General features: G+C 44.2%; 1 protein-coding gene across 6 annotated transcripts in view; it reads left to right on the forward strand.

The window, feature by feature from the left end:
• ACSL6 (acyl-CoA synthetase long chain family member 6) overlaps positions 1-22,403 on the forward strand; it is a 774,575-nt gene that overhangs the window by 242,429 nt on the left and 509,743 nt on the right. The gene's annotated exons all lie outside the window — the stretch shown is intronic.

Genomic DNA, 22,403 nt, shown 5'->3' on the forward strand with positions numbered 1-22,403 from the left:
CATTACTGCACCACTCTCTCCAGGATTGCAACCTCCATTGCCACATCCTGGGCAAATATTCAGGACTCACTTGCCCTCTCATCATTTCCCATTCTCAAACCCATTTCCGGCTTTCAACAATACCCTGCATTATGAAGATGACTTGAAAAGTGCACATACCATAGGAAGGTACCCACTCAAATATATAAAACTTGAGGGAAATATGTTAAGCAAAAAGTTTACAATTGTGCCATTATTCCCCCATTTTGACTGGGAGACTACAAATACCAGAATGCAATTCAGCAAAAGTAAAACAAAATGGCCTTTGTATTTTCAAGAGGTATAACAACATGTAATGTGTGAAAAGGTTACCTGTTTGTGTTTCAGTGTTTGACACGTGCAAGGTTCATATATGATGTAATGAAAACATCACATTCTACAAAAATAACCGCTTTGTGGTGCGGTAAATATGAACATCTGAAAATAATGTAGTTAATTTAAAACTGTTTTGTGTGATATATTGTAATTGACCTTGTAGAGAGGGTAGATTTAGGCATTTTCCCCGTGCTTTGTGTGCGCTTTTAGAATGAAAATGCCTATTTGCATTTCTTAGCACGGAAACTTTACAAACATCTCCTCCAAAACAATGGTCTCTTAAATGGGCTATCACTTGTAAATCACCCCCACTTACATGCTCTGCCCGAAGAAAGAAGAGATAAATAGTCTTTAATAGGCCTTCAGCGTCAGATTGGCTGCTGGGAACGGGGGTCTCTCTCTAGAGAGCCACAGGAGGTTGGGAGGCAACACTTTGGCCTCATGCAAGCTTAGTACATGGAGGCACGACAACCCCCCATAAAACAATATTCTTGGTATAGTTGAGGCAGGCACTAATGCCTGCGGGCCCTCTCCGACAGCTTCTGACAGCGGGGCCCTGGGCCACAGCACAGACTGCCCATGCCTCGGGGTGGCTCTTGACCTTCTAACTATCCTCGAGGACAACCCCCCTAAGCATTCAGGATTTCCACAATTCGTTGTCATGTGATACATACGCACATGATGGCTTTATTTGTGCTATAATACATGCACCCTGGTTCTGCTCTCGAGATCCAGCAATATAATGCTTAATCCCAGCCCCGGGTTCCATTACTCCATGGGAAGCTTTGCGACCTGAGTAACTCCAAGACTCATGCAGTTGCCTCCGCTCAGCCTCCCGCTCAACCCAACCTCCCTCCTGATGCAGATCACAGGGAGACTGCGTGTGCCCACACACGCGCAAGCCTGGAACATGCAGATAACAGAGCACTGTTTGTTTATGGACAAGGTGGGTTATCTCTTAGGTTTCGATAAATACAAGACATTCGTGTAAAAAAAGAGACTAATCATTTCCTAGACACCGTACAAAGAGAATCGTAAAACCGGAAGTTCGCATTCAGAATAAGGTAGATTCAACTGCTTTCATGCCCCATTCACTGAAAACCTCCGCCCTAGTGGACATCCTTTTCAAAACAGACAGGGTTTGCTCTCTTCTTTCATGTAGTAAGTACCAGCGCAAATACACCCCAATGTCGGGCAGGTTTACAAAGGACTATGGGTATACAGAGGAACCCACATAAACCCTTAGGGGAACCCACATAAAACCTCTTAAAGTCCTTGTATGAAGAATCCGTGGTGGAGTCGGGCACTTCCTGTCTGCAGAACTAAAATCTCTGGATAGGACATTGGTGGTGCAGAGAGTCATAGGGGGTCATGAGGGGCCGCACCTGTGGCCCCTGAGGTCTTCCTTGCTACCCCTAAAGAATGGAAGCTCCTGGGCTGTGACCAGCGCCATGTGACTCTTTGTTTCTGGAGTGGCTGGATTTCTTGTTCAGGCCTCTTAAAAAAACAGTGGGCTCCACAAGTGTAACCCTTTGAGCAGTGACCCTAAATAACAAAGAATCAGAATAACAAAGAGTCTTTCTGGAATTCTATACAATAATTGCTAGACTCATTAAAGGTTTATTTCAGGCAAACTTCAGCGGGTGAATTACTAATTTAATCTGTTCTTAAACACCTCACATTCACAATGCAGACCAAAACCTCCAAAATGCATTTAGCGTAGAATAAGCATCCATTTCAGACTATGGCCCTCATTACAACTCAGGCGGTAAGGGGTTTACGGCGCCGTAAACAGTGCCGACCCTTACCGCCTGAGTACGAGGTCCCTTAGCGCCATGGCGGATTTAACACCTGCTTTTAGCAGGTGTTAAAATCCATGGCGCTAAGGGACCATGGAGTTAATTACGCCACCGTAATTTACGGTGGCGTAATTAATGCCTTCCCCACTCCCATTATGCCCTATGGGGCAAAAATGGGAATGGGGAAGGGTAAATGGGGATTGGGGACTTACCGCCCCGCCGACCTCGGAATGAGGCGGTAAATCCACCTACCACCATGGCGTAAACATAGTTTACGCCATGGTGGTAAAATCACGGCCCAGGTGGTAATTTACCGCCTGGGTCGTAATGAGGCCCTATGTATATTGCTTTTCGCAAGTTGCTGTTGTACCATGTTATTTTCTTTAGTTGTCTATAGTTACGATCATCACAAGACATTCCAGCTTGGTGTCCTCGGTCACTTGACAAAATCCTTGTGCCTAAAAGCTTGTGTACAGTGTAGAAATGTTTGACCATATCACATAAAGTGACCCTTGATTTCATTGTGCCACAATTAATGCTTTGTTGTTATGTGTCTATCTTTCCTATCTCCATGGCATGCTGTTAAGGATGTTTTCATGCATGAGGTAACAAGTGCCCATAGTACGGGATGCCATGTGAGTGTGCTGATTTCCTTGCGCTATTCTAAATTCTTTCATAAAATCGAATCCTGGCAAGGCCAACTCAGGCTTTCATCCTTCTGAGGTTGATAAATGAATACCAACACAGATTGGGTGATATTGTATATATATTTGATCTATTTAAAGTATGTAAGACTTAAGCGTAAGCACTATATAATAACAGATCATTATCATTTGGCCTTGGACATCTGCTTGCATTCACAGTAATTTGGTATTATGGGCCTATACACACTGATATTAATGACGCATATGGTGATCCATTCTTGAACGAAATGTATATAACATTACAGTGATATTATAACCATATGTTTCGTAGTGTGCTTAGGAACAATGCAATATGATGCCACTTACTGCTTTGTCAAGGCGTGAAAGGTCATGTTCCATTGCTTCCTGTGATGTCACTTTGGGGTGGGGTCAAACGACATCACTTACTTTGATGTCATCAGAGATCAAGAGTTGTGTGATGGCACTTCAGCTACCCCTGGTATTTTGGTGAAATGACGTCCCTGGGGGCTATGAGTGAATTCTGCTCCCAAGCCTAATGTTGCCACTAAAGCCCCTAATGCCTTTCTTCAGGGGAAGCCCTATGCAACAGGCAATGACCCACATCAACTCAGCTATTTAGAAGGCCTAGGCAGGCAGGAGATACCTCTAGTACACAGAGCGTGTCAAACTCTGTCTTTGCCAATGATATATATTCCCTTATGCTTGCCTTAAATGTCCCTTAGATGTGTCCTTTGTTCGCCTTCATACACATTCCCAAACATACACAGATAATATAGCACAGGTATGTTTTTAGGGTGCCAGTTGGGCCTGCAGAGTCAAAAGTAACTCCTGGTAGCGCTTGGTGTCCAGATAACCAGGCTCTCCTAGGCTACCAGCAGGCGCTAAATAGCTCCCAGAAATTGTGAACTGTGCTAAAGGATTTACACAGTCCGAGTCCCCTGAAAAGGGATAGGACACTGCAGCATGAATGAGCAAATCAGAATCAGGGGTATTAGGTCAATAGACCTTTTTTTTAAAAACGAATAAAAAGTAATGATTTAGAAAGACAGCTCTGTTACCACACAGAGCGGGCTTTCTAAATCGAACTGCCAGCCCCTGCGACGCACATGAGTGCACGCAGGGGCTGGCAGGCACACCAGGATCTGGAAGCCAGCGACCACGAGGGAGAAGGGGTACGTTTATTTGTGTTTGTGTGTGTGTTCTGTGTACATGTTTGTGTGTGTGTTTGTGTGCATTTTGGGAGGGTCTTGGTTCAGGGGGTAAATCCCCCAATTCTGAGTAAAACCGGGATGACGGGGTGGTGTTAAGGGGCAGAAGAAATGTAGGCTGCCTAAAATCGGCCCCCAAAAAATCGGTCTTTTGGTTAGACCACCTACAAAAATCAAAATAATGACAAGAAACCGAATCAGGTCTGTTGGGTTTGGAGACGAAGGTTAGTTGAATGTGAGTTGGGATTAGGTAATAATGAGGCCCCTGTCCTAGGAACGCCACGCCGGCCGCTCGCATCTCTTGAAGTGAAAGCCCATCCCAAGAGTTCCATTCTGAAATATTTGGGGGTATTTCCTCTTCATTTAAGATGTTGCCGGTTTATGCTGAAGAAACGCAACCTGTAGTGTTTGGAAGGAGCCCTGCACCCTAGGTGTAAACCTTGAACTGTACTGTACTTCTGGGAGCTTAGAATCTCTATCCTGGCAAGACAACAGTCACCGCTCCCAAAACACCCAGATCATGATCAAGTCACCAGAATAAATACAAAATATTGCCTTTCTGCCAGAACGTTAGAACATAATGCACATTTCCATTTTTTATTTTTTATTCAATTCAACTTTATTTAAATTCCTACTATAGCAAATACAATAAAAGTGTACTTCGAAAACTTTGTAGAAGTTAATTATTTGCACAGAACCCTTAATGAATTCAGTTTAAAATACACTAGAAACAGTATCCAGATGGGTATTTTTCTGCTGAGAACTCCTTATCTTTCTCCACCTAGCCCTGTATGGCTGTTTGAACCCCCTGGCGCTTATCCCCCCTGCAAGCTGGTTTATCACGGTCCCTCACAAGAGAGCAGAGCGGAAGCATCTGTGGTTGTCATTTTAGGCATGTGGATATTTTAGAATGCATTGCGGCGGGTTGTCAGAGATTGTGTAAAAGGGTGTAGATTTGCTGATATTGTCCAAGGCCTTTGGGGCATTTGAATGTCCCACTATTACCAGGAACCATCACCCTGTATTTGAGCACCCCAGAACAGAGGCAAAAGTGACCATGCAAGAGAGCCATCTCTGTTAAGCTTGAAGCCTGAGGAGTCAGTCTCTGCTAAGCTTGAAGCACGAGGGAGCCCTCTCTGCGTAGCTTGTAGTGCGAGGGAGCTCTCTCTACTTTATTTATTTAGACATTTATAAAGCGCACCTAACCCTGAGGCATCTGGGCACTGAATCTTGAACCACGAGGAAGACCTCTCGGCTAAGCTTGAAGCACAAGGGAGCCCTCTTTGTGACACTTGATGCGCGAGGGAGCCCTCCCTTCTAAGCTTGAAGCATGAGGGAACCCTCTTTTCTAAGCTTGAAGGACGAGAGAGCCCTTTCTGCAAAGCTTGAAGCACGAGGAAGCCCTCATTTCTAAGCTTCAAGTGCGAGGAGCCCTCTCTCCAAATCTTGACACGTGAGGGAGCTCTCTTTTAAAGTTGAAGTGTGAGGGAGCCCTCTCTGCGAAGCGTGAGGCACGAGGAAGCCCTCTGTGCAAAGCGTGAAGTGAGAGGGAACCCTCTCTTTGAAGTTTGAAGCACGAGCGAGGGAATCCTCTCTTCTAAGCTTGAATTGGGAGGGAGCTCTCTCGGCCAAACTTGAAGCACGAGGGAGCCCTCTCTTCTAAACTTTAAGTGCGAGGAACCCTCCCTTCTAAGCTGGAAGCACGAGGGAGCCCTCTTTTCAAAGCTTGAATAACGAGAGAGCCCTCTCTGCGAAGCTGGAAGCACGAGGAAGCCTGCTCTTCTAAGATTGAAGTGCGAGGAGCACTCTCTCCAAAGCTTGACACGTGAGGGAGCTCTCTCTTTTGAAGTTGAAGTGTGAGGGAGCCCTCTCTGCGAAGCTTGAAGCACGAGGAATCCCTCTCTGCAAAGCGTGAAGTGAGAGGGAGCCCTCTCTTCTAAGCTTGAAGCACTTGGAAGCCCTCCCTACGAAACCTGAAAAGATGGAGCTCTGCACAACAGCTTTGGGGGGTTGTGCTCAGCTTCATGATGGCTCCTCCCTTACAACAGGTCTATATGGGACGACCTCACAGCAGATCCTGCTGCTCTGTAGCATACAACGCAGGCTCCCCCTATTTCACTCTTCACCCAATCCGCAGAAGTCTTTACACGTGCAGGGCTGGTGTAAGGACGTAGGCCCCCGTGCCAGGAAACGTGCCATTTTGACATGCTTTGCTCGAAAATGTGTCCAGATTTTATATTTTTTAGTTTAAAAAAGTGCCCCTTCTTGTGCCCTTCTGCTGCTGTTGCCCTAAGCAGCTTCCTGGCACTGCCTTATATTGCTTGGTACCAAGATCTCAACCAAGGAACCCTTTCCCAACCAACAATAAGCCCTTCTTCTGTACAAAATAGCCCCCCAGAGTAATCTAGTATCAAACTGACATGTTAAGATGGACCTTGGCCGGAGGTGGATGGGATTTAAGGCCATTGGAGATAGCAAATCATTTACGATAAATAGAGTATTTGCAGAGAATTGCAGCAAGAGAATTAATCAATCAGATGTGTTACATATGTTGTAATTAATTCCATCCCTGAATATCCTGGACTCTAGGGACTTTGACTTGATTGAACCTCTCGATTGAGCAAATCCCAATGTCTCCTGCATACATTGTTATTCTGTTATGCGGTTACAATGACACAATCTCATCTGGCCATTTCTTTAAAATTCTGATATGATTTGGATGTAACCGTGGGCCCTCTTGTAGAAGTGCCATCCAGTGAGGAAAACAAGCATTCTGAAAATTAGAAAATAATTACTAAAGTTGGAGGAGAAACGGTTATAAGAGATGTGTCACAGGATGGCTCATACCATCTTTGGAATTGGCTCTTTCTTTTTTTACCTGGCAAGACAACAGCGCGACAATGAACTTGCAAAATTGTGACTCGGAATACTTGTGCTTATAGTCATTTACTCATTTACTGAGCATACGGGTTCCATAGACATTCTATTGGCTAATGACATCTTTTAAATACAGGAGAGCTGGTTAATTTCACCTTATTTTGTTGATGGCTATCAGGCTTACCAAGTCCCTGCAAAGAAGGGTGAGTTAAGTTGACCTTTTGGTATTTAAAAATAAAGGAAATGTTCTAGCAGTTGAAATCATGTTGAACTCTGAGGGAAAGCCTCAAAGATTTTTAGTTTATAATGATTATGACCTCATCTGATGGTGGTCCTACAGAAGATCTATTTGAAAGTATCTCTGAGTATGAGTGGATCAAGGGAGACAATGGTGATATCATGCTTTTGGCTGGTTATGTAAATGCTTGTTGTGCCGATAAAGAGGAGCATATAGTAACTGAAAATGTTTATGGTAAAAGTGTTATGCTCCAGAGAGTGGTACATAAGCGGGGAAAGTTGTGGACAGACTTTTTTAATGATTGGAAGTTGGTTATGCTTAACGGGCGCATTAGCAGTGATCGTCCAGGAAATTATACATGGGCAAATGGTTATAAAAGGGCCGCAATGGACTATCTTTTCGTAAGTTAAGACATTTTGCCTAGCGTAAATAAATTGATGGTGAAAAGCAACCAATATTGCGATCATGTAGTCCTAACAGTTTATACCTTGCTTAATATTCAAGAAAATGCCTTTATAAAGATAGGAGATGTTAATCAAGGAGGGAATCAAATTTGCTGGACGAGAATATAGATAAGCCAAAAGAACAAATGAGGAATCTGTGTAACGGTTGGTTACAGCAGCTGGAGGGAATATCGGCTAATGAAATTGAAGAATGATTAACTAGCTTGACCACTGAGATCACGGTGCATAAGGAACATTATGATATCTAGGACAGTCAAAAAGAGGATAAAATATTTGACAAGGAAATAAGCGACACCAAACGTATTATGCGTAAAGGCCTCAGGGATGTACATTTTTTTTCCTTGAAACGTTCAACATGGCAGTAATGATTAGGAAAATAAAGAGTAGATACCGCAACTGGGTTAATTGGTGGAGAAGTTCTTGTAGAAATGCGCAATGGCAAAAGATGATTTCTGTTATAAAAATAGATAATTTAAGAAGTATGCAGCAAATGATGGGAACAGCTAAGGGGACTAAAGCAAACAAATTGACAAACGCTATCAGTGAGTTTCAATGCTGTGAATATATTATTAAACATTACAATATCAGTGGACCATATCCTCAGAATAAAATTGGAAAATGAGGTAGTGAAATGGAGCTTCCTATCGATAGGGACCGCATTGAAGTAATGATCAGAAGGCTAAACGGCACAAGGATCCCTTGCCCAAATGGCTTAGCCAATATTGTCCTTAAGAGTGATATAGAGATCTGGGCCTATATTTTGGAAATTGTGTTTGGAAAATTCTGTGCTGAGGGTAATGTTCCAACGTCTCGTAAGACTCTCAATATTATGCCCATTTTTAAAAAAAGGAATTTGTCCACTGCCGTCCAATTATAGGATGTTATCTATGTTAGATATTACTGGGAATGTTTTTGCCACACTCCTATTAAATGAACTGCATAGTTGGGTTGAAGCCGCTTGATTGCTGGATACTTTCCAGGCAGGTTTTTGAACAGGCTCTACGACAACACATAATCTAAGTCCGATCGATTTACTAACAAACAAGGCCAAGAGAAAGGGCAGCCCCGCATTGCATGCTGTTTTTGTGAACCTACGCGCAGCCTTCGATTCAGTCAGTAGAGATACATTGTGGCAAACACTGGAGGTGTTTGGATGTCCTGAGAGTTTGATGGGAATGCTAAAATTGCTGCATGTGCATACTAATGTGCAGGTGAGATTGAATAGTGGGAGGCCATCACAGCTTCAATTTCCACCAGTAAGAGGGGAAAACAGGGATGTGTGCTGGAGCTCCGTCTGAGAATAAATGCACTTTGTCATAAAGGGCAAGTTTATTGCATGCTGACGGACAGAAAGTGTTTGTCAGCCCCTTGAAGCTGAAAACGAACAAGTTCTTACTGTGCTCAACAACGTTGCAGATTTCATACACACTGAAACAATTCATAATTACATATATCCTATTACAAAAGCATCCTACAAAATCCCATTGCCTAACCCAATTACAAATAAATCTAATTCCTCTACATTCTCTAACCCCATTAGACACATGAACAAAACACAATCCCCTTCAAAGCGTGTTTTCCTTGTAATCAGTCATGACATCCTAAACATAATCTCCATAATATCTAAAAACAATTAATCGGTTAACTCGTCCCATTCATCAGAGAAACTTTAACCCAGTATGTGATGTGCAAGGCTTTTAATAAACACTTCAAAACAAGAGGAGGGAGAAAAACAATAATCATTCCTTTGAACCAGCAGTAAAATTCATATCGCCCCAGATGTGCTGGCATCTCAAATGAGTTCTTCCTACATTCTTTCACGTAACCATATTTGCAACTACCATCTCAAATCATACCGCCTTCAGCACACCTCCTGTTTATCTCCGTAAGAGCCCATAAAACAGCAGACAAACTTTGCCCTTAAGCATCCCTTGCATGTGTTTCATTAACTAAACCCAATTCAACCCACCATGTAACAGGACGTCCCTGGCCATCTAACAACAAACCTTAAAACCCAAAGAAATTTCCTTTCATTTCGTTCTCACCTTCAGCCCTTTGTGATGCTATCCCCAGCTGCCCAAACACAGTTCGCTACCTGCCCCCTTCCATGACCTCGGTCATCCAACTCTCCCAGCCAGGCAAAAACCATTCCTGCAAACCAAAAGATTCTGCAGCTCACACAGATCCCAACTGACCGAAAACTGTACTCTGCAATGTCTCCATGTACCACAATGAACCCCATGTTTCCCAATGTCCTAAAATGTGTCTGCAATTGAAACTATTGTCAAATCCCCACATGTACACTGTTCAAGATTACCACATTCACTCACATTGATTTCCCCTCTGTGAGCTTATCTCTCTCGTAAGTGCAATGCTCCCCGTTACATGCTTCTAAGCGCTACAGTTGGTACATGGCACAATAACATTGTTTCCATGTTACTGCTAATTAGGTTGCTACCTATTGCAAATCTAAAATGTATCCAAAACTACACACTAAGTAACACTTATTCCGATTCCTTTAACTGCACAAAAACGCATATTTAGTTGCAACATTGCATCCAACCAAACTACTTCATGGCGTAGTACAACTTGAGTAATGTAAACCTCTTTCCCGCAGTGGGAACTAAAACGTCCACCCCAACACTATTTAATTTATACTTGACTGATTTGTCTGCGCGACTGCGAAAAAGTCAGGAACCGTCTTCCCAGGATTGGGCTGTCGCATGTCATCTGTTTGTCGTATGCTGACGACCTAGTTGTATTTGACCATACTTTTTCTGGCATATCCAGAACTGTAAAAGAACTATGGGCATCCGCCAATGGAAATTATCTGTACATTAATATGGAAAAAACGAAAATAATGCAGTTCACTAATAAGCCCTTAGTAAGACCTAATCTAGTTCTATCTGCCATTCATATCGTGTATGTTGAACATTTTATATATATATATATCTTGGTATTGGGATCAGCTAAAAGGTTATGATGAACCTATTGCCTCAAAAATCAGGAAAGCCACCCAACTAACTATCCTTATGGATAAGTTCCCGAAACAAACTGCTGCCTATATCCTCAATGGTATAATCAGGCTATATAAGCTGTGCTTTGCGTTGCATTAGTATATGGTTTTGAGGCATTGATGCTGAAAGATCGACGCGCGTTGGGCGGATTTTGGAAGAAGATATTGGTCTGTCATCAGCAGTTCCTATGGAAATTATCAGATTGAAACTAGGATTGATATCGTTGCGTGGTCTTGCACTTGAGAAGCAGTGGATCCTGTTTATAGAGGCTCTGACTAATCCCAAATGGCCCCTATTGTCTCAGATGGGGAATGTTATGAAGCAAAACGTGGCTGATGGATCTCATGCTTTCAGAGACTCAGTTGAAAAGATCTTTGAAATGATGCTCAGGGCACCAGAGCCGAGTGAAACCTAGACACTAGCTCCCGCCCTCGCCTCCCATTCTCTGCACCACCGCTCTCCCTCTCCCAGCACCTATTTCTATGTATCTGTCCCCCTCCCAGCACCTATATCTCTGTATCTCTGTAACTGTATCACTGCAACTATGTAACTATGTTTCTCTAATCTTCTAACTCTACGTACTATTCATATAACCAACGCCCTGCTGCCTCAGGGTTTGGCACACAATACAAATACTAAATACAAAAAATAAAAAATCCTGAATGGGATAGCAAATCTTGTATGCTTAGACACGCATTTGAAAAGAAAATTAAAAACTGGGATTAGAACTATGATTATGAACATTTAGCAACCTTAAAAAATGATAAGAATATCAATGTTATGCATACGTACAAGACTCCACAGCCCTACTTGATCCTGAGTCCGTCCCCTGCAATACGAAGGTTCATTTTGCTATTGTGAATCAACCAGCTTCCTTTTTTAGTAATTCGTGGCCCAAGCTCCCAGAGTCTAAACGATTCTGTGGAATCTGTAAATTAGAGCATATACCTGAAACAGCAAACCATGCTATGATTGAATGTAGGGTCATGGGGACCATGTATATGTATACCATGGGAATATTTGTGCAGGACTATGACACAATAAAAAGCATGGCTTTGTGTTACTATTGCTTACATAAAATAACTCTTTGCACTTGGTATTGTATAGGATCTGGCAACTAGTTCTTAATCGTTGACACTTGAATGCAAAATGAATTCTTAAATGGCATTAGCCTTACGTGTAATAGTCCAGATGATTCTTGACTGATTTTATGTGAAACATATCACAGTAATTTGGGAATTTTGTTTAGATGATTGTGCTGAAATCTGATATATAATTTTAATAGTATGAATCATTTTATTGGGCATATATGACATTTTATATATGTAACTAATACGTTTAAAATGTGTATTGTATGTGAACCTTTTATGTAAACTAATCACATTATATATAAATTAATACATTAATTAATTGTTGTGTGGACCAGGATGGTGGCAAAAGAAAATCTTGAAAATGTATAATATTTACAATATTTTAATGATCATTAGACTATATGTTTCCTCACTGGAAACTTTAAAGGTGAAGCGTTAACATGTTCAGTGTCTGGTGACCAATTGGGGGAAGAGTCAATCCTGACCTGTGCTGCTGTTCAACTCTGTCCGCCAACATGAAAGAGCAGGCAATCCGAGCTGGCAGCCTGGGAAGAGGATCAGCAGGCAGACTGCCTCATTTATAAGGTTTGAGTTGCTTCCAAAGTCTGAATAAATAGAAGGGACGGGCAAAGATATTTCTCACCTCAGGCGCCATTCGGTTCAGTACCAATTCTGCTAATGCTGCAATCAACCAGTGGACGGTGGTAGGATGTCGCACATGAATTAATTTACCCCACGGCATGCTAGTCACACCGTCTGGCAAGGCACAGGGTTCCACGCTGCGGGTCATTTCCTCCTTCATGGACCTTGCCACATCTTTAGAAGACAACCAATGGCAGTGCCAACAGTTTGGGCATTTGTGTAGGCCCGGTAAAGGCATTTTCCAGGAACTGTGGTGATGGTACCAACGGGCCATTAATGTAAGCCATGCGAGTACCTGGGCATACAATAGCAGTGCCTGGCAAATGTCTATACCGAAATCAAAACTGTTGGCTTTGCCAGAGCTTGCTTTTTACAGGACTTCAGTGAAGGACATGCAGACTGCTTATAATCTAAGTGGCAGACGGCAGACCTGCTCGAGAGATTTTTATTACACCAGTAGCACGTTTACAGCTCCAATTAAGCAATAAACTGTCAGCACACTGCTTTGAAATAACACAGTAGGCACTTGCAGTGCAAAGGATGATGTAACAGCTTGGTAAGATAGCTCAAAGAGATGCCAGTAAGATGTGTTTTGGGGTTGGATGACCATGGGTATTAGCATGGCCATGGCCCGTACAATGGGTGGGTAAATACCCACACAACGCCTATACGCTTTGTCTCCGACCTCATATGCCACCTCCACCTAGCTGTACTCCAATGCAATAGTTTGGACTTTTGGGTAGCGCTTTAGCAACACCTAATAGCCAAAACTAAAATGGAAATGTCTGCAGGTGCAGTGAAAATATTGAAGGCCTGACCAAATGTTCCCTTAGTGGATAGATCATGATGCCTGGCGGCTTATTCCGTGATTAATTTATACTAACATGTTCATATGCTCTACCGCTGTCTACAGTGGGACATATCATTTTCTGCTAAACCAGAGCAGGAGCCAGACCTGATGAAACTATGTATTGGTTGAAACCAGTCAATTGTACTGTTTGAGCTTCAACTGATAAGGTCTCTTTAACCTGATTCAGCTTTTAGCAATTGAAAAAGGAGGGTCATCCCCATATTTAAACTGTGTGGGTCTCCTGCATCTCAGTTTGTAGTTGAGCCTTTTGGTCCATAATCGCTTATTTTGTTTTAGGTGTGTCTGGTTTAAGTTTGCACCAGATCCACTGGCATTCTTTTCATGGAATGAATCCTTTCTCCGCGATACACCAGGTCTGCACCGAGGCTGCTCGCTATACGGTATGCCGAGGAGACGGAGCGATCTGTAAAGCTGGTATTAGTAGCGCTCTCTGTATATAACTTTTAGATAGTTGGCACAATGCCGTGGAAACTGGAATATGTCACCCTAAGGGACAGCTTTACTCACATTAGGTTACAATGTTAAGCAGCTTAATCAAGTTCACGGATCAGTGTTTTGTTTAGTCACACTTTGGTTTAGTGTTTATTTTCCATTTTTACTTCAGGTCCTTGATTGATAGCATGACAACAATCCAGGTATCTCAGAAAAGGATTACTGTGAGGAAAGGATTACTGTGAGGACTCTCTAATCCATGAGGCTTGGGGGCAACCAAGGGTTTTTACAACATGAGGAGACAGGCAAAGACACTTCTGCCCCGGGGGGGGGGGCACTTAGGTCAGAGTTATTTCTGCTATTAACGAATGACAAAAAGTAAAACTCCATTGCCCGCCGTCCCTGATCCAGGCAGAGAACGGCAAGCCTCGGAGTCCCAAAGTTCCCACAGCTTGGGGTCTGATGCCTTACCCGGAGGCCAACCAAGGAAGGCAGATCACTCAAAAAAGCCTCACCGCTTTCCTCCTCTGATGCTCCAGCCAGAGAGTAGCCACTTCCAATCTTTAAATGGCCTGACTGCCCTCGTTCCCCGGTCCCTGACCTAGAAATGAACCAACTCTGGTTCCCCTCTCGAAGGCCTCACAGTCCTTAGGCTTAAAGGTGTCTCTTCTCTGGCAATGATGCTCTTCAGTGGCAGCAGCTATCCGGGAGTGTCCTTGATACATGTTAGAGGATAACCAGAATAACCAAGCACGATCCCTCGAAAGCATGACTGGGCTCATCTGGCAAGGCAGGAACTCAACAGCAGTCACTTGTGATCGCTATACCCAGTAGTGCAAGTGGCCGGGAACTAAACGGCACAAAGTTCCTCTACTTTCTGGTCAAAATCAGGCATCGTTCTCTTACTTTTTGTCAGCTGAGAACAGTTCCAGAAAGGCAGGGTTGTTTTCTGCTGCCCTCTTACTGGTGTTTCCAACCTCCGCCCTGCAGGGTCTGCTCTAATGTGACGAGGCGTTCCCTGCTCTTCTGAACCTGCCAGCTGCTGAAACTGACGCGGAGAAGCCTGGACACAATCTGTCGAGCTATCTTGCAGTTGCTGGCTTGCAGTGGTTTATTTCTGTAGCATGTGTACTACACAAAGCTAATTCCCGAGCCCCCTGCTCGCGCAATGATCAGCTTGTCTCTTCTGCCTTTAAGCAACTGGCGAACATGCGACCCCTGCAGGCACAGGTGTGTGTGTGCATGGGTAGTGGGTGGGAGAGGTGGCTTTAGTCTTTGGCATGTCCCGTAAGAGCTGTGACTGGTGGGCGAATGGAAAGCGCAGGGTGCATAAAACGGCATGCTGGGGCGGAGAAGGTCTGAAAGTCACAGTGGTCGTTTAAGTGTGCTTTTTTTCACTGTGCTTATTTCAGTCATGGAAGTACAGTTGTAAAACACAGGGGGGAGGGGTTGGGAGTGGAAGAAGGGAGGACCCAGGTATGTGGTTTGTATTAGGGATGGATTGGGTATAGGGTTGGTGGTGAGCAGGGGTGACGTGGGGGCGGCAGGCTAGCAGGGAACATAGTTCGGAATCCATACTAATGTACGGGGAGAAAAAACGAGTAGAAAACGCTGAAAAAGGCGTGGGAAAAAAAACGAAATTCGAAAATGTCAATCAAGGGAAGCGGGGTTTGCAGGGGTGTCCCCCACTCCCCTTGATTGACATTCCGGGTCTTTGGAGTTGCGGGGCGTCCCCTGTTTCTATAGAAAGAAAAACGAGGGAGAGATTGAGATAAAACTGAGAATTTCGAGAAAATGTCTTTCGGGTTTTTTTCTCTCTCACGGTCATTTCTGCCTCAAACATATCCCGGCATTCCACATAGTTCCACTTTAGGTTTGGATGCCTGGCGATCCCATGAACCCCTTGAATGCCTTCAGGACGTATGTGTGTGTCCTGACTTATATAGGAAAACTCTGAAGTCCCGGGACTGAAATGGCCTTAATCTGAGAGGTGTAGTTGGAAAGCTGTACAATGAGTTCTCTTGTTGCGCCAACTTATCTCTGAAAGGCTCTAAAACAAGTCCCTTTGTGTAGCTGTGATGTGCCTCCAGGCCGCCTCCACACTACCTGCCCTTCCCTTTTGACCTATGATTCTAGCAATTCAACTTTCTTGCTCCGCCTCCCCTCATCATTGCCCCTACCAAGCCACATTCTTTACTTTGGAATTGTGGAACATGTTTAGCCAATGCACATTTGTTACCCATTGAAAGGATGGATTTACAGAATCAGGGACCCTGTAAAGATAAGATACGTGGGGCTTTGTTAGCCATGTCTCTGAAACATTCCAAAATAAATATATAAGTAGCCACCCACACCTCTGATCCTTCCCAATTATTTATCTGTCCAAAGTTTGATTCATCATTATGTTATGTTGTCATGTTATGTTATGTTATGTTACACAGCTGTTGATACTGCCCCAACCACCACAGTAGGGGGTCTTGCTGCGCCACTACCTTTTCCGAGACAATGGCGTATTTGTGTCTCCACCCGGGGTAACAGGCCGCAGACTGCAGAAACAGAAGAAAGAAAAATAGAGGGCAAAATGTGTTTGTAAGGGAAGAAGCAGGAGTAGAACTGGGATGCACACAACTGGCAACTCCAGACGATCCGATGGGAATGAGATAGAAGGAATATGGTTCTTTGAGTGGCCTATGCATTGGTGGGCATTGGATCAGACAGCGCATCAATGCCTCTGGGTTGTATGTGCGCTTTACAAATGAAATAAATAAATAAAATAAACAGAACGCTAGTCTAGAAAGAGGCAAAATGAGGTGTCTAGTACCTTGGATGCAACTACTAGAACTAGTGGGCGCCCGATTGTGTCATGGGCTCCAGATGTGCTCAGAAGCCCCTGAATTGTGGAGGGCCAGAATTGTCGGAATAGCAATTTTTAGGCACCCACTGCAAATCCCAAGTATATCATTTGGGAATTCCACACCAACTTTCGGAAATGACAGAGCTAAGGGTTAGCTGTGTGAAAAGATGCATGCGAGAACCCAGAATGTGAGACGGGAAGGGCGAAGAAGGAATTGGGATCCACCCTACAAGAGGCAAATGTGCCTGGCCTCTCCGTGAGGGTAAATTCACCAAGGCAAGCGGCGGGCAATGTGGAGCTGATGAATTGCCATAATGGAACTCGGATGCAAACACCACTGCTGTGGCCTGAAAGCCTGGTTCAAGCATGGATGTGGTGCAAGCATGGATGCCACATATCAATTGTGCTCTACTCATGGACATCCAAGAGCAAAGATGTGTAATGGACTGCAGATTACAGAGGTCATGAGACACATGAAGAGTATAAAGAAGGTTATGCCCAGGGCCATCCCATAAACATAAGAGCTTACCGGAGCCTTTGGCATGTACGAATGAAGTCAACTGCTGCCCCATAAATGAATAGGCCTCGAGACCTGTGCAATCGTAAATATGACAGGGTTCAGAAAAGAGGGTGCATTTAAGAACTCGGCAGGTGAAAAGTAAATCCCTGCGATTTATGCAATTTACTTCTGCCCCTGACATGTGAGGGGAATATTTGTGTTTTTGGGGTTCAGTGTCTGATTCTCTATAAGGTTGTAGTTTATCTGGCCCACTTGAAGGCAGGTGTCTTTGTTTTAATTTTTTTTTTAAACAAGCCTGCCTCCTAGCTGATTGTGAGAATTTCACACTTCCATGAACCACCTTTTCAAGGTATCGTTCCTCATCATTATACTAATAGCAAGGGACTATGTGTGGACTTCGAGGGTGGCAGGGTGCACTATCCGTTATGTTACGTTACTCATCTTTTAATGCACATTTGGAGCTTCAGTGAATTGCACTTTTAAGTTGTCCTTCCTCGTCAGCATATTTCGTCGATACTACAGAACTATTTTTGGACCTCTAAAATGTCATTTGATATGCGAAATATAGGGTATTTTCCCCCAAAAACCCATTTTAGCCTAAGGTCCTTTTTCGATCCCACTCATTCTTTCAATAAAATTTGCCTTTGTTCAACACTGAAATACTGTGTTGGTTTTAAGCTCTACTTTTTCTGACTTTCCTTATTTATAATTGTGATTTAATCTTCTCAAAATCAAACTGATCACTGTTGTTCACACAGGGGCATTACCCTATATAGTTAGACAATATCCCTCCCCTGGGTAATAGGCCACTTATTTGTCTTATCCCTCACTGTTTTCAAATCAAAGATACAGAGGCAGTATGAGCAGGTGGGAACTCTACTCTTTGATATCAGGAATTTCTTTCTGTTAGGCTGGCACGGCATCTACTCACATTTACCATAGTCTGTTATGGAGTTGAACAGAATAGTTTATCCCGTTGTTCCCTAAAAAAAAGCAACCGGGCTGATTTCGCAGACGGAGAAGTCAAGCTAAATTGGTGGTACCTAGAATCAATGAAGCCAGATTTGGGTGGAGGTTACACACATACCTAGCACCCAAAACCTTGAACTCCTTTCCTCTTGCCTTGAGAGTCTAGAACAACCCATTAAGTTTCAGAAGAAATGTAGAAGCCGGCCTCTCTTAAGATCAGTCATTTAGTGCCTGCTGAATATAGCTGCTGCCGAGTAAGTCTAGTTGTCTATACTTCTAAAGAGCCGTAATGCCTGTGGTGTTTGGCACGCTCTATAAAACTCCACACCACTGATTTGTTTAAAAATAACCCATTTCAAATGGTGCCAACGTAATTTAAGGTCAACTTAAGTTTCGGCTAGGGTTACTAAAGGTTAGAGGGAAAGCCACTTTCAGGAGCAATTCAGTTTTGGGTTCAAATTGATCCTGATTTTAAGATTCTAGAAAATGACGTTCATTTATTAGAGTTGCATCGTAATGTATCATGTGCACAAATATTTAATGGGTTTAAGAGGATTGTGAAAATGGCGCATACATTCATACTCGCAGGTAAGAAATTCCAAACTCCAAGCTTGGGTTCTGTGGTCAAGACTGAAATGACAGAAGTAGCAAATGACATATCTCTGGAGCTGCTTCTAGGATTATAGACATATAGTCATCATGTGTTTGTAAGGGCACCAAATGTAGTTGTAGTCCTAGGGCATCCCTGTGGTGTAGTCACAAGGTGGAGCATGTAGAGGTCGCCTTATGTATGTGTGTGTGTGTGTATTGTAGAATTAGCGTAGCAACATAGAAACCGCCGGCAGCCATACCTTTCAGCTTAAATCCGGAAGACCTGTTGAGCAGTTACCCGTGTGACTAAGGGCGGACTCCATCTCTGATCAACCTTTAAGTCATGGAGGAAAAGAAAAACAAGTAGACATGGCCTCAGTGGTAAGACGGTCATGTTGGGCAAGGCATGAATTTAAATGTGAAAAGTACAGGGAATGCCGCAACAAGCATAGATGAACCCTCTTGTCCACACTGATCTGGGGTGAGTTGAAGCCGAAAATGAATGATTTTAAACTTTAAAATAAAACATGAAAGCAGTACACAGGCATCATGATTTATAATGTTATATTGTGGCACTGTTACAGAATCAATAGGCTTTGGTCCTTACAATCCAGCCAGAAGATATGCCAGTCATTAGTCTCATTCAAGCCCTCTTTGAGTGGCAAGACCGTGGCTCCATTGTTGTTCTAGTCTATGCAAACTGCGGAGGGTAGGAGATCCTCTTCTTTGACAGCGTATACTACACAACATGTGAGGCCCAGGCCCCAGCGGGGCTGTTCTAGAAATTGTTTAACCAACCGTGCTTGCACATTTTGTGTTTGTCCTTTAAATCGGTGTTCCCGGATTTTGGCCACTTGCATAGTCATACCAATATAGAATGGATCACATGGGAATTTGCCACTGTTGCCTGCCACTTGATGTGGTGGCGACCGAGTTCCCATTTTACATCACGCATGTCCGACTGCCATTCGTGTGTTGTTAACTTACAGGAGGTGCACCCTCTGCCAGCCTAGCGACCTTTCACAGAAGGGAGTCAAGAGAATTCAGTCATGGTGGGTTCTCTACTGTCACAAGGGTACTCTTTTCCTCGTTGCGCACAGAAGAACCTCGTTGAGGTTTTTCCCTCGTTTTAAAGTAAAAAAAGGATAGGAGGTTACAACTGCGCTTAGTTGAAAGGTGGCAGTTTTGTAGAATGGGTTGTTTGTTTTGACGGGTGGTAGCACAGGCCTGTTTGCCTGCAGAGTATTTTTGTTTGTTTTTGAGGGAGGAGCTTTGGTTTTCTGTTGGTATAACCAGCGCGCACTGGTGGTTGCTGAAGGAGCCCATGGGAGAAGCAGGCACAATCTCTCAAAGGACAGGATATTCTGCAGTTCTTTGGCAAGCATGCGCAGCAACAATCGTACATGTTTACAGTCCGACGAACACGGATGCTCATGCTTGTCCCATGGATTGAGGAGAACCAGATGAACAGGTGTCTCATCCTGACTTGGCCAGCAGGGTTTCCATAGCATAGAGCCGCACGCGACACCAGAGTAAACGATGCGGTCAACGGTGGCGGAGCCTGGACCACAGTGCAATATGAATCATTACCGGGGAAGGGGGTGGGGAGGATGGGATGGGGAGACCAACCAAGCTAGCCACAGGCTCACGAGGCTCCCAACTGGACACCAATGCCCTCAACACAGACTGCCTAGGAGCAGACCTATCAAGGCAGAGGTCAATCCAGCTATCCTGTTTACAGTCTCACCACCAACCTAACCCACCTCATCTCGGTCAGATGTGCCACAGTGCCTGGGGAGCATGCAAGCGGCATACATACCAATCGCATCACGTAGCCTGGGCTAAGATCACACAGCTGACAGGATTACGATTCGATCTGCACAGCTGTTGGTACAGCACGCCCGTTACTCAGCCAATTACTCCCAGATTACAGCAAAAATCACCTCTTCATTCTTCGAGGCCAGGCAGGGCCTCCTTCCCATAACCTAGGCGCTGCCTGCACGGGCTGTCAAGGTGCCCTGTTGTCATGTTGCTGCAGACGGTCCTCTTTACTCTATGTAAGCGTGTGTCTGTCACCTTGGGCCGCTGAACTTGTTCTTTCAGAATAGTCTATTGATGAAGCGTCAGAGCTGGAACAGATGTGGCTGGGGAAGGGAAGCGGATGTGTGATAGCAGCGTGTGCGGAGAATTGTGCGGAGAATTGCCAGGTACTCGTTCATCGCTCCTGCAAACCCAGGCCACTTTTTTGGAAGTACTTGAAATCTGCAGCCACCAAGTGCTTTTGTTGGTCGTGAGCAGACTGCGCTGCGCGCGCCTGAGGCAGGCCCTTCCCTGCAGAGTTCCGCTCTCGGCCGAAGTGGCCATGACTTAAGAGTTCAGAGGGAGTCCACAGACAGGCTAGTAGGTGCACATTGAATGCAAGCTCGGGAGCAGAATTCCCGAAACCTGTCTTCCCACAAGCCAAGGGACGGGCTATTGCATTGCCTTCGCCTGCAGGAAAAAACGATACTGGGACAACCACCGCTTTTAAACATCCTTCTGTGCCCGTTTGGAGCAGGTGCTCGGGGTGTGCAATGCATAGAAGGGTCATTTCTGACCTTTCTGTGCTGTCTTTTAATCTTGGGACAGAACTGCTTGCACTTCTGTCCCTTAAACATGGAACAACAATGAATTCTTCTTTTAATAACATTGCATTAAGACTGGCCATTTAAGGGCGCATTGTGACGAACAGGGCTCCATAGGAAACGTGGGTGCTGAGCGCTTGTCATACGTTAGTGTCCCGTGCATGAGTGTGTGCGCGAGAGTGCACCTTGAGCGTCACAGGAAAGGTTCAGTTCACTGTTAGGATACTCCACAAATCTTTCGAGACCCAACACTTTCTGACTCGGGCCAGAGATGTCCTGAAACAGACACTTGGGATTGATGATGGTTTACAGGAAAGGAAGAGCCGCAGACCAGGGAGAGTCTAGAGTGAGGCAGCAGGCGCGATCATGGGCATACCAGGGCATCTGGTCATTGCATCTAACGCAATACCATCGAATGCCTTTCCATCGAAAAAACTGCATCGAAAAAATATGCATAGAATGCATGTTTTTTAAAGGTAAAGGGTTTAGTTTAATTATAATGGCTTTTAAAGGGTAAACAGCAGAGGGTTAAGGGGGAAATAAAATTGAAAAAAATTCATTCGATGCAATTTTTTGCGATGCAATTTTTTCGATGGAATGGTCCGTTGATGGTAATAATTTGATGCAATGACCATAAACTGCATACCAGGTGGAAGTGACTGCTGTAAGTATTCTTGTATCAATTGTCTAAACATTGCCCCAGTCCCAGGCTAGAGGCTGTAAAACATACATTGGGCCCTGATTCATGCCATTTTTTGCACGGTTCAAAGTGACTTTGCACTGCTGAAAAGTGACTGCACTGCCGACACAAACCCTGATTCATGGAACTGTGCAAAGTGGATTTTTTGCAGTGCAAAGTCCGTGCAAAGTCATTTTGTAGTGCAAAAATGACTATGCACTGACTTTACACAGACTTTGCACTACGATAATATACTTTGCACAGTTGCATGAATCAGCATTTGTGTCGGCAGTGCAAAGTCACTTTTCAGCAGTGCAAAGTCTCTCTGAGCCGTGCAAAGAATGCCATGAGTTGGGCCCTTGGTCCAGAGGCGTAGACAGGGTAGGGCCTGAGCGGGCAAGGCACAACCAAAATCTGTAAATGCCAACTCAGCAGCACAGTGTGGGCATTTGCAGATGTTAATGTCACTGTGTTGGGCCCAACTACATTTGCTTCAGGCCCCACTTGT

This window comes from Ambystoma mexicanum, chromosome 3p (genome assembly GCF_040938575.1).
Source record: "Ambystoma mexicanum isolate Mex_15411 chromosome 3p, UKY_AmexF1_1, whole genome shotgun sequence".
In the NCBI taxonomy this organism is placed as follows: Eukaryota; Metazoa; Chordata; class Amphibia; order Caudata; family Ambystomatidae; genus Ambystoma; species Ambystoma mexicanum.